This window comes from Otolemur garnettii, unplaced genomic scaffold, assembly GCF_000181295.1.
Source record: "Otolemur garnettii isolate 467f Iridium unplaced genomic scaffold, OtoGar3 scaffold00010, whole genome shotgun sequence".
NCBI lineage: Eukaryota > Metazoa > Chordata > Mammalia > Primates > Galagidae > Otolemur > Otolemur garnettii.
In genome coordinates, this window is record NW_003852405.1 from 10424422 (window position 1) to 10437103 (window position 12682).

A 12682-nucleotide genomic window follows, 5' to 3' on the forward strand; every position below is an offset into this window, starting at 1 on the left:
CAGGAGGATGACTTGACCTCAGGGGTTTGAGGTTGCTGTGAGCTAGGCTGATGCCATGACACTCTAGCCTGGGTGACAGAGGAAACCTCTGTCTTAAAAAAAAAAAAATCAAATAGAGAGGACTCAGAATAAATAAATTAAGAAAAGGTTGAGGCAAAAGATGAGATTTAGAGTGAGAAGATCTGAATTCAAGCTTAGGGTTCTCCATGCTCGAACCCTGTTCTTTGCCAAGTCACTTAATAATTCCACACTTCAGTTTCCTAATGTGAAAAATGAGAAAAGTGTTGATATTAACTGACAACAAGGCTCTGTAGCTAAATTGTGACAATATATGTGAAAGAACTTGGTGAATTATAAAACTAGTCCATCCATTCATCTGTCTGTCTACTCCACCGACAAATATTTATTGATCCTGTGCTGCGGGAGGGCACATTTCTCACTGAACACACATTGGAAAAAAGAATATTTATGGCTGCTGCCCTCACAGAATTCACAGGCTACTGCAGGCAGGGACAGGAAAAGACAGACAACAAATCAGTTGTAATAATAGAAAACACTTTAGTGATGCTGACTATATTCTAGGCACTGATAGCAGTGCTCTGTACACCTACCTCATTTAATTCTCACAATATCCCTATGAAATAAATACCATTTTTAGGACATTCTATAGTTAAATAAACCAAGACTTAGAGAACCTGTTCTTGTATGAAAGGACAACAAACATAATTACTAAGGCTAAGATTTTTGAACCCAGTAGTTTTCCCTAAGCTTTTTGATATTAAGGGTTCCACATATGGCCTCTCTTAACAAACATATAATTACCTCTTGTGATGTATGCAAGATCTAACAATTTAGCTAGAAAAAGTGTCACATACCTCATTACTTAATATCACTATGGTCACCTTCGAAGTACTCCCCTTGGAAGCTATGCACCAACCCCAGAGTCTAGTCTACCCTTCAAAGCAATTTTGAAACTCTTTTTCTGGAACAACCATCAGGGTTGTTTCACAGCACACAAAAACATACAACAACAATAATGAACACCACTCAGCAAGACACTGACACACATGAACACGGCTGTGACATGCTGATTACACTGAGGTTGTAAAGTCTTACAAGTTGTTTGTTCAGTGTGACCAATGTAAGTGCAAGGTGGCAAGTAGGCAAATGTAATTGTCAGACCTTCGCAAGACAATAGCTCTGATGGTCATTGCAGAAAAAGAGTGGCTTTGAAGGATGGCTTTCCAGGATGGCTTTGAAGGGTGGACTCAGCACTGGCATTGGTGCATAGCTTCCCAAGGGGAGTACTTTGTAGGAGACTGTAGTGATATTCAGCAATGAGGCATGGAGCACTTTTTCTAGGATGAGCTTGCAAACTTGTCAGACCTTCTGCTACTAAAGAAAGAATTAGGATGCAGTTACAATTACGACAAGAAACTTCTCAAATGTGATGACCAAGAAAGGCCTGGAGAGGAGTTGACATTGGAGGCACTCAGAGCGTTGAGTCTACTAGAGAACATTCCAGAACTAAAAATTTCCTTCCCTTCCGTCCCACCTTCACATGTAAATTCACATTGGGCTGATTTAAGTTGAATGTTGCTTCAGGCAGTCCAGTTGCAACTCTGCATAATAATAGTAGCATTAAATACAATTTCATGTGCCTCACAGAACCGGAGCATTTTCCGTGGAAATCCTGTTCCAGTGCATTTAAATGAAAATGGCACCCCAAAAAAGCAGCAGTCTGACATTTCACAACACAGAGCACTTCACAGCACAAATAACCTGGAAAAGGATATGCCTGAAAATGTGTTTGACATCATTATTAGAACTGTCAGACCCCTCAGATGAGACAGATGCAGTTTCCTGTGCTTTGGTTTTTGTGTGCCCACAGCCAAAGGCTTCTTCACCCTTTGAGTATTTGCATGACATTTATCTTTAAGGTCATTAAAATGTTTATGTAAATTAGCTATGTGTTTCCCAGATAACAGCCGGCTCCACAGCATTTTGAGGAGAGGACATAAGATTTTAGGACATTTTTCTAAAAGGACAAGAGTTAAAAGAATGGAATGTGCAGAATTGTGAAGCAGGAAAAGTACTGACAAACGGTACAGTGATGTTTGAGCTCCAGCCTTTATTATCTGACTAATTATGTGGCCGCAGATGTGAACATTTTAACTCAGGGGTTCGGTTTCCACACCTAGAAGTGAAGGGCGAGATGGGCGAAGTGGACATCTGTTGTTCATGTTTATCCTTCACCGTGGGAGGGCTTTGTGAGTTTTCCTGATGAACTGCTCCACCCTGAGTCAAATCCGGGACAGCAAATGAGGGTGCTCGGCTCCTCCTTGACCAATGCTGGGGTAGTGACCCAAAGGCAAACGACTGGCCCCTGCTCCCCAGGGACTCAGATCATGAGGAGAGTGATACAGAGACAGAACACTCTTGGTGCTGATTCATGGCAGAAGCAAAGAGAATGGCGATTTGATGCCGGCTTTCTGGTTTTCAGCACTGCCCTTTTTCCCTTTCCTTCTAGAAGTCTATTTTTTCTCCTTTGTATGGCCCCATATTCTTCCAAACAAATTCAGTTCCTTCATTCCTTCCACCTCTTTGGATATCTTTTATAGATCATGTTCCATTCTGCCTTAGTTATCTTGTTTTCCCCCAAAGATATTTTCCTTCTGGGAAAAAAAAAAAAAAAAAAGCCTTGTCTAATACATCTTTTCTTTTTTTGAACCCTTAACATAGTATTTTATATATATCAAAATTCAGTGAATCTTTGTTAAATAAATAAATTTCATAGGTTTCCCTCTTTCTTATATAGTGGTCAGTATAATGTTAGAACAACATAACGATTCTGAATAAGCGATGGTTGATTAATTAAGGGTTTCATAATGTATGTGTGTTGGGGTAAGTACTCTGTTAATGGTCACAAAAGTGTGAAAAGAACATGGTGCACACAAATGAGAAGTTATTTTAGTTAGCCCAGTGTGATTGGGAATTTTGAGCATCTCACTGGAGCTGCTGAGAAATGTTCTCCCATCTTCATCGTCCCCTTTTCTCTTCAAGTGTCTAGTGACCTACGCCATCTCTTAAATATTGCATCACTCATTCTCCCAAATTCTGCTGAAGACTGACTTCCCCTCTGAAGCGCCCAAGCTTGTTCCCAGGCTGTGACAGCTCCATATATTTTCTATATCAAGCCTTGTCACCAAAAGTGGGAGGATGCTTTTTCATCTTTGTTGAGTTAGAAGAATCCTAAGAGCACACTCTAAAGACTCCGACTGGTTTCAGGTGTTTCTCCTTTTTCTCTATGTCCCTGTGGCCAACATGGCTTTTGTATACCTATTCCCACCTATGCTCTTCTCCTTACCTATTGAATTCCTTTGTGGTCTGAGACTTCTATCTCATGTTTTGCATTAAACTATAATTTCTTCATCTGTTCTCTGCATTTGACTGCCATAATATAACCATTGTGTTTCAGAGCAAATTCTAAGAATAATCATGGCAGTTGTTTAAATGATTTTAGAAGGAATTAAGAAAAGGCCATATTTTCCTGGACGTGAAAAGCAACGTAAGATGATGTAAAGCAGTGGTTCTTAACCTTGGCTGATCCTCACACCAATTTTGCTTATGTCTATGTTGTAGAAGTCTTTATCAAAAGAATTGAAGGAAGATCATTCCTAAAATTAAGGTATCCCATCACTTGAAGATAATACATAAGTACAGTTTATTTGAATTTCACAGAAATATATAAAATACATAAAAATTATGTCTCCAAAAATTTTTTATCCCTTTAGTTGGTCCTTTGATCTAGACCTGTTGATTCCATGTAGGTGAACAGTTACAAATGGCAGAGGATTTCCTATTATGTCTGTGCAAATGTGGAGATGGTGCTCATTTAAATGCCAGAATTCTCAATTTCATCTATTCACCTTCACATGGAATTATGTTATTAATTTATGATTTAATAAAATATTATTTCACAAAGGTTTGGTTAATTACAGGTATAGAAAAAAATGTGTTTCTTTGGTTTTCATTTGCCTTTTTATTTGAGAAAGAACCTCCCTTCCAACACAAGCTATGGTCCCAGGACATGTGGGCATTTTACGTTAGCTTTTACCATGCTAATCATGGACTGAGTGCCCAACTAAAGTGAGGCCTGCCCTATATGCTACCCTACACTGTCTGGCCAGGAAGACTTGTCCAGATGTGGTCATAAAACCAATAGGAGTCTTCAGAGTGTGCTCATAGGAATTTTCTAACTCATCTCAGAATGGGATTTTCTAACTCATCCTCCCATTTTTGACCATGTTTTCTCTGCCAAATGAAGAAAGTCTTATAGTAATAAAAGAGGAAAAAAAGTTGGCATTAGTAGAGAAGGAGAGATAGGAGATATAGAGATTCCTTTATTCCCATTACTCACAAGAAGAGCTCCAGTGCGACCTCCTCTGGGGTCAGCTGCATGAGTCAGTAATCATCTCCACCCCTAACTATGTTGCCTAAGTTACTTTCTTCAGTTCCTGTCACTTATGTCTAAAAATATCTGTGTAATATGCACTTTATAATGCATAGAAAATATGGAATGATGCTAATGGTGTTGTAAGAGTTTTGCTCTAGGAGTAAAGTATGAGCTGCTAACAGGCAGTGTCTAACTAATTTCAGGCTACTGTCAATCCTGTCATGCCATCACCCTGAAATTTATCACAATAGACTACAAATCAACCCTTGACACTGACTATTTACCATTATATAATTTGGTGCCATCCACAACTTACAGGCAGGGGTGACAACGAGGATGTCCCTCCTATGGCGAGGCATTCTTGAGCTTCAGTAGAAGAACTTTACTACTCACAGGTACCCACAACCTGCCCGTGTGCTCAACTCATTGACATTCATTAAAATATGCAAGTCATGTGATGGACCAGCACTTGTGAAGTGATGCCAGAATAAAGATAAATAAAGCATTGGCAATTTAAAAGAATCAAGACACTACATATTGATTTAAATTGCATTTTGAAAAATTGAGCTTCTATTCCTTTTAGAATGCCCAGCCTTTCCAGAAAGGGATTCTTGCATCCCACGAAAATAGACTCACACCTGGGTAAGAACTTTTTTTAAATAAGGCTAAATTTTATTTTTATGAAAATAAACTTTAAGGTCATTCTACAGGTAAAGAGAGAAGTTATCTTAGAACAGGTCTTTGATAAGAGTTGACATAGCAAATGAAAATTGAATAGGACCCATCACCCTGAGGGAAGGATGTCACAAAACTTTTATGGGGAAGGAAACCACAAAAGTTATTTTCCCTGGTATGTTGAAAGTTGAATCAGTCTTATAAAAAGATAAGATCTTTATGGATGAAAGAAACCTAGATTCTGATTTATAGTTTACTGGATAAAAATTAAAAATCTTAAGGTGACATGGTAGCTCTGTATAGGAGGCTTTTTGGCAGGAAGAGACAAAAGACTTATAAGAGGAACTCACCAGAAGTATAAAGGTTGATGATTGATGACCCTAGTCCCCCAACATGGTGTTCTAAGGAATAACCAATGAGCACAAGATTGTGAAATGGGAGTGCTCTAACCTGGTAATCCCAAAGTGTGGTGCTGCAGTAGTCTGTGCAGGGATCCAAGTCAGGACGAGAATCTCAGCGTCCTGGCCTAAATTACATTGGGCAGTGGAGGACGAGGTGTGGCAAAAATGAAGCAAAAATGCCACAGAAAAAATAAAGCTATCTCTTCTAGCATTAGGAGTGGACCAAATCCTTTGACGAACGAGTTAGCTCTTGGGGATTTTGGAATGACCAGCCCCCACGCTGTATCCAGCTTGCTTTTATAAACAGCGTTACTGGAACACAAACACATGCATTTCTCTTTGCATGGTCTGTGGCAGAACTGAGAAGCTGTGATGGAGGTTAAGTGACTGGCAAAACCCATGTGGTTAATCTTACCGTCCCTGGGACAGACCATGCTATGGACATTGGTGAGAATAGGCCATGTCGCATCAATTTCCCTCACGACTGAGTTCTTAACATTCTACCTTGAGACAATATTAGTGTTTGACTCTTTAATGTCACATTGGAGATGAATTCACTAAAGGTAGTGAGAGAGTTTCTGACATGACCTCAGATACACAAGGATAACATAACCACAAAATAGAGTCTAAAGTTTGTCCTTATGAAAGAGTAGGTAGAAATTAGAAATAATCCCTAATATGCCAGAAAGTACAGTAGAGCAATATTTTCAATGATATTTAAATTTTAGACATTCATTTGCCTTTGCAAATATTGTTTAGAGAACATTTTAAACCTTAAAATGTCATAAAATGGCAAAAGCCACATTATGAAAGTATCTCTAATTTGTTCAATCTGCACTGCGTTCCTTGAAAGTTATTTAAAATGGCATGCAAATCAGAGTAAATTAAACATTATTTCAGGAATGGCAAAATTTTAGATATGATCAAAATGTCATTTGAACACTAAAAATCAAATGTTGCATTGATTAGAAAGAAATATGCCTAGATTTAATAGAAATAATTTTGTTTTCTATTGCTGATTAGTTACTCATTGCCGTCAAAGAACCACATAATTTTAAAAATCATAAGCAGTTTATGTATTTAGGGGGTGGCCATAAAGTTTGTGTGTAATTTTAAATAGTTAACTGATAAACTTCATGGCCACCCTGTATATAGTTTATAAACTAGATACTATAGTTTAAAACTATTTAAAATATACCTCTCTCTAACATATGTATGTGTGTTTTTTTGTGTGTATATCTATATATATCATATACCCTGTATATAGTTTATAAACTATAAGCTAGATACTATAGTTTATATTATATCTATATCTATATATATCGTACACCCTGTATATAGCTTATAAACTATAAACTAGATATATACACACACACAAACACACAGAAAACACATGTGTATGTAAGAGAGAGGTAGGTTTATTCTTATGTAATCTGTCAATCAAATTTAGACTAAAAAATTTGATAATTCAACAAATATTTATTGAGAAACTACTCTGTACCAGGCACTGCAGCAGGCACTGGAGTTACCCAGGTAAATGAACAGGTTCCTGCTTCTAAGTTCCCATTCTGGCAGTGGAAGTTACCTGAAATCAAATACAGAGAAGACAGATGACTAAGCTTCAAAAATGTTTCTCACCTACCCCTTAAAATAATATTTTACGATGGGTCTCCTTGACAATTTTATGTCGGTATCTTGAATTTTAGCATATGTTTAAACTATTCCAAGTGATCTGATTTTGACATATTGTAAACATTGATATCACATAGATTAATGTATGTGTTAGATCACTTTTAAAGTTGTACCCAATAGAATCAAGATAGCATTATTATTTGATACATACTTTTATCCATTAATAATATAAATAAAAAAGTGCTTTCAATAATCTTGATGTAGGTTATTCAGACTAACACTCTTGATAAGAACAAGTCAAATGATGCACACAGCACAGAAAGGACTCTCTTAACAGTGTAGAACACCAACAAGTTAGTAAGAGTCAATCTTAGACCAGTGTGACTCCGTAAAGTGGGGTACTGGAGTTGTTGTTGACGCAGGGCCATTTGTTCACGGAGAGCAGGTGGCTCCTGGGACCGGCTGGGGTAGCTGGGTGGCTGCTCCCCTGATGAGAGAGCAGATGGGGGTTGCCGAACCTGAGCTCAGAAACTAACAAAGGCAGAAACCTTGTACCATATAACACACCCTCATTTTGGCAAACACCTCCGAGGCTTAATTCTAGAAGGAGATTTTAAATACTACTCTGGATCACCTAGACAGCTCAGGGACCCCTCCAACCTTAGTCCTGTAGTACAAGTGCCTACAGCTAACTAGAAACAGGAAGCAAAATCCTCTCTGGAGAAGATAATAGCACACTAAAGCCCAAACTTTATCTAAAGATAGTTTTTGAAATAAAAATGCTCAGCAAATAATTTAAGATGACAAAACAGATAATGAGTTAAGCTCACAGGAGCTAGAATCAGCAGGAGAAATGGATGCAAAACAGTTCCAGATATCCGATACTGGGATCCAACAAACCCTCCTTGTTCTGTTCCGGGAGATAGACAAAAAAGTCAAACTCCAATTTTTTAAAGGGGTTTAGGTTTGTAAACTGGAAGAGGGACGATCTAAACATTCTATAATTTAAAAATCATATTGCTAGGTTTAGTAGTGGACTGGACACTGATGAAGGTATAAAGATGGAAAGAGAGCATGATAAAAACAGCATTTAAGTAAAGGAAATGTCAAACAGATCTAGAGTATTCTAAAGACTTTGTGGGAGGAAAAAAGAGGAAAAGAAAATATAACATGTAGAACAAATAAAACCATACAAGGCAATGGGAGATATGGGAGATACAAACATATATAAAATATAACATGCATACTATACATATATAATACCTAATGTGTATACACACAATTGCATGACTTCAAGGAGACTACGTTATTTAGTTGAAAGGCAAGGATTAACACAGTATCTAAAAATTAATTATATCCTATTTACAGAAGATTTTGAAAATTTGAAAGTATAAAGAAAAAGAAATAGTAAATCATACAAAAACTAGCCAGAAGAAACTGATGTAGCTATATTAATTTACAATTATACAGTTGCTAGTAATTAACCTGAAGTTTTACAAAACCTGTGTAGTGAAAATTAAAGCATTTTAGTGAGATAAAATAAACACAGCAAAAACAGGAGGGTAATACCAGGTTTTTGGAGTAGAACAATACAAAACCTGTCAATTCTCCTGAATTTGTCTATAAATTCAAGGAAGTGTCAATAAAAATCCTAAAATGTTTTTCTGAGAAATTCAACAATCTATTTCTAAAATTTATATGGAAATAAAAGGGCTTAGGATTATATTAAAAATTATTTATTAGATTTATAGTCACTTATGTCCTTTATTTCTTGGAAGTCTACAAAAAGTTGTTATGAAGACACAGCAAATGACTATAAACTATACCTTATTCATTCACTTAGAAACACTTAGTTTATCAAGTATAATTTATATTATGGAAAAGTACAAGTCACCTTATAAAATTCAAAATTATTTTTATTTCGTTTGCCCATTAATTACAAGCAAAAACTTATATGTTTATGCCGAATGTGTTTCAAATGCCAGTCAGGAACTTTAAGATATATGACAAATGAACAGAGAAATGGATGCTTGAGAATTATTAAAGAGAAATTAATGTCTTTTTACAATTAAAAATGACTACATTCACCATAATGAATTTGACCAACAAACTTACCAACTACCTGAGCACAGTAAGTACATCCTAATGAAGTGAAAACAGCTGCTCAAACTTCAGTGCCTTAAATCTTGGGCTGTATTTTGGGATCTGATATACCACAGTGAAAGTCAAGGTGGCTGAAAATCGTATCCGTCTTTTGTAAAGTACGAGAACGTTGATTGTCAGCGAGTAGGTGAAGAAGAGCAGCATGTGTCTCTGACAAAGGTGGTTTCTTACGTAGTGCAAGTTTAGGGAAGAGGAGGTGTGGAGGGTTAGGTTTGGAAAATGGTTTCTTTAAAACTATTTGTGAAATAAAGAAGTTTTAATGTGCCCAACAGAATGGTCAGATCTCATTTTGAAGATAGGAATGATCTAACAGAAGGAACAATATGATGTATAAAACAAAGGCATCGCCATGATTTTTGGACTCGCTCTATATGTTACCATGCCTTCAAATTTTACCTAATGCTAATTTCGTACAAGGCCTCCTCTTTAAACTGACGTACAGCCGCTGGCAGGAACACTATTTCAATCCCCACCCCCCATATCTGTGCATGATACACCTCCCCCCCCCAGATGTTCTTGCTCCTGCATTTCTTCATGAATTTCACCCAACCATCCAAGACTCTTTTCTCATTGACCTCTTGTATCTGCCCCTGACTCTTGGTAATTTCTTGAGGTATCTTCTCATTTCTTTCACAATTACCAATGTCCGAATCATTTTTAAACAAAAACACCGCAAAATCCTTCCACCTCTTAACCCTGCCTCCAGTTTTGCCTCCGTATAATTGCTTTTCTCTACTGCCAGCGTAATTGATTGAAATACAAACTTAAGCATGTCACACGCCCTTGATCACGTTTTAATGGTGCACCATTATGTACAGCAGGACCCGTCAAACTTTTTAATTCTTCATAAAAGGGGAATAAATTTATATTTACTCCAGAGATACATGCATAGAAGATCCTCATTTAAAAAAAAATCATGAAGATGTCACTTTATGATAGAATCATGTGTATTGTTTTAAAAATCTACTTATTTTTAAATTGACACATAATTGTACACAAATAAGATGAGTCATGTATACTTTAATTACTTGCCGTTTAGATCTGTGCACCCCCTTCATACTTTCATGTATGTGGAAATTCTAGGAAGTGGTTCCACAGTGAGTGAGCCCTCTTGCCCATTGGGTAACTTCTGCATACTGATATATTTGCCATCACTGATCCCCACATATTTAAGAATAATTTGTCTACAAAGATAAATTCAAGCTTTTCCTTACATTTTTATTTTACTTTTAAAACTGAGAACTATAAGCTCCCATGCTCGAAAACACAGAAGACAAATATATGGTTTAGAATTACAATAAAGTTAACTCCAGAATAGTTATCAGGCCAAGAAATAGATGTTGGCTGGGACCCCAGAAAGCCTCCTGGTGCTCCTCCTTTAGGGTCTGATTCTTTCACTTGACATGATTTTAAGATTTGTTTATGTGTGATATGTACATGCAGTTCCTTTTTATTGCTTAATAATGTTTTAGTGTGTGAAAATATTACAATGACTTATGCATTCTAGAGATCATGGGCATTTATGTTTGTTCCTGTTGCTGGGAATTATAAACAATACTTCAAACAATATTCCCCCACACCCGTCTCCTGGTGCACAAATATCTCTGGAGTGTATACCTGGGCGTGGAAGTGCTGGTCATAGAGGATGAATATTTTAATTTTACTACATATTGTCAAACTGCTTTCTACAGTGGTAGCAATAGCAATGTATGAGAATTTTTTTTTTTTTTTTGTAGAGACAGAGTCTCACTTTATCACCCTCCGTAGAGTGTTGTGGCATCACACAGCTCACAGCAACCTCCAACTCCTGGGCTTAAGTGATTCCCTTGCCTCAGCCTCCCAAGTAGCTGAGACTACAGGTGCCCACCACAACGTCCAGCTATTTTTTTGTTGCCGTCTGGCCGGGGCTGGGTTTGAATCTGCCATCCTTGGTATATGGGGTGGGCGTCCTGCCCACTGAGCCACAGGCACCACCCAGCAATGTATGAGAATGCTTATTGGGCCACATTCTTTGTATTGTCAGACTATTTAACTCTAATGAACATGTGCGGTGATTTGTGGTAACTCATTTCAATTTTGCTAAACATCTGATGAGGCTGATTAACTCTTCATATTTCTATGGACCACTGGGGTAGCTTGTCTTGTGTGCTTGCTCAGATCTTTTGCCTGTTTTTTTTCAACAGAGGTTTTTCATTTTTTTATGTCTTCATTTGTAGTTTTCTTTTCTTTTTTTAAAAAAAAAAACTATTCTGGTTATATTTGCTTTACCAGTTGTATCTCACAAATATAGGTTTTCACTTTTTATTTTCTTTATGATATCACTGAATGACACTATAAAGTTTTAAATCTTAAGTCCATTCATTAACTTTTTTCTTTATAGTTGTGGCCTTTTTTCTGGTTTAAGAAAGTTTTTTAGATTTGAAATCAAGAAGATAGTCTTTTTATTTTTAAATTTTCTTTTTAGATTTTGTAGTCATATGAGGGTACGTACTATTAGGTTACATTGTTTGTGTTTGTAATGTGAAGTCCAAGTTGCAGTTGAGTCCTTTACCCAGGAGGTGTGCCATACACCCCTACATTATACCCACTAGGTGGGAACTTACTGAACTCTCTTTCCTCTTTACTTCTCCTTTTCTTGAATTTATTCGTGTTTTTCTGTCGTGTGGGCCTGTAGTTGCTAATCTACTAGTTTCAACATAGTATTGAGTACATGGGATGCTTGGTTTTCCATTCTTGAGATAACTTTACTTAGGAGAATGTTCTCCAAGTCCATCTAGGTATATATAAAAGATACAAAGTCTTCATCTTTTTCTATGGCTGAATGGTATTTCATGGTGTATGTATACCACAGTTTATTAATCCATTCGTGGGCTGATGGGCACTTAGATTGTTTTGACATCTTGGGGATTGTGAAGTGACCTGCTATAAACATTCTACCATAAATGTCCTTATGACAAAATGATTTTTTTTTCTTTTGGATACTTATTAATGGGATCAAATGGAAAGTCTACTTTTAGCTCCTTAAGTGGCTATCTTAGTGTGCCGTCCCACCAACAGTGCATGACTGTTCCCTTCTCTCTGCACCCACACCAGCATCTGCAGCTTTGGTACCTTGTGATGTGGGCTAGTCTCACTGGGGTTAAGTGATATTTCAAAGTGGTTTTGATTTCTTTGATAACTAGGGATGATGAGCATTTTTTCATGTTTGTTGGCCATTCATCTGTCATGTCTTTTGCTCAATGATTAATATGATTGTTTGCTCTTCTTTTGTTGATTTGCTTGAGTTCTTTGTAGATTCTGGTTATTAGCCCCTCATCAGATTCGTAAGCTGCAAATATCTTCTCCCATATTGATT